The sequence below is a fragment of the Hipposideros armiger genome, unplaced genomic scaffold (assembly GCF_001890085.2).
Source record: "Hipposideros armiger isolate ML-2016 unplaced genomic scaffold, ASM189008v1 scaffold_833, whole genome shotgun sequence".
Classification (NCBI taxonomy): Eukaryota; Metazoa; Chordata; class Mammalia; order Chiroptera; family Hipposideridae; genus Hipposideros; species Hipposideros armiger.
Window position 1 is genome coordinate 647405 of NW_017732183.1, and position 1284 is coordinate 648688.

Here is a 1284-nt window from a genome sequence, read left to right on the forward strand (position 1 = left end):
TCCACCAACAGCAGCCCAGGCGTGAGCACATGACCCAGACCTGGGTAAGGAGAGGCACCCCTACTAATAATCACAGTGATTGGTTCAGGGATAGTCACCTGACTCAAGCTGGGCCAATAGGAATGGCACCAGCAAAACCTATGTGTTGGCACTATGCTCAAGTTAGGAGCAACATGGCAGCCTTTTCACAGCATGGAGAGATACTGGCTGAGAATGAAGCCAACACGGAGTGAAGAAAACCAAGAAACAAAGAGAGACAAAATCTTGATACCATCATCTGTCACCTAGATGCAGCTGTGACCGAAGCCTCTCTCCATAGATGATAGATAGATAGACATACAGATAAGTTTTAAACTTTTTTCACTTTTGAATCCACTTCTGTCCCTTGTAATAGAAAGAGCCCTGACATACACTTAAGGAAGTCTTCCCAGGAAAGTAATATTTGGGCTGAAGGGGTTGGTTTGGGGGTGGGAGGTGAGGCAAGCATTGGGGAGCAGAGGAGTTGGCTATCCCTGGGTGTCTGGGTCTAAGGCCTTCACCAAATGACTCTGCCAATGAAATGAACTTGCTCTGCCCCTTCAGCTGCTCAATAAACCAAACAAAAAGCCCTGTCCTTTCCTGAATGTGCACCTTTCTGGGAGCCGAGCTAATGTATTATTGATGAGCCATAAATAATGGGACAAGCATGATTTCCTATTCAGTGCTGAAGTACAAAGGTATAACACTGACATTTAAATGAGGTTTTTATGGTCCAGGTTCACTGTTTACACTCTGGAAATGTGGGCTGGCTTTCTCTAAAGCAGTTTTTCCTTTACTTTTCTTATTTCCTTCCTCCATTTGTCAGCATCCTTTTGAATATTTATTTTAAATATTGTGGTTAAAACAGATCAAACAAAAGAGAGCAAATAAAACCATATCTGAAAGACAATGTTGCTAGTGCTCCCAAAGCCTTATCGTCACTGGATGGAGCAAAGAAAGGTCAGGTGCACCACTACCTCCCAGGGGCTCCTCACATTTCTGCCTGATAAGGCAATTTGGGTTGGCATACAGAAAAGAATGTTCTCAACAGAAAAACCTGAGTTCAAATCCTGACCTGATCATCAATTAGCCATGTGAACTTGGCAAGTTACTTTAGCTCTTTAAGTCTCAGTTTCTTCATCTTATAATGAGGAAGATAATACCTATGTTTCAGCATTGTCGTGAGGTTGAAAATAATTCAGTGCAATTAAACTGTCTGGCTATATAAATTAAGATGCATTTGGCTGCAGAAAATAGATAAATCCA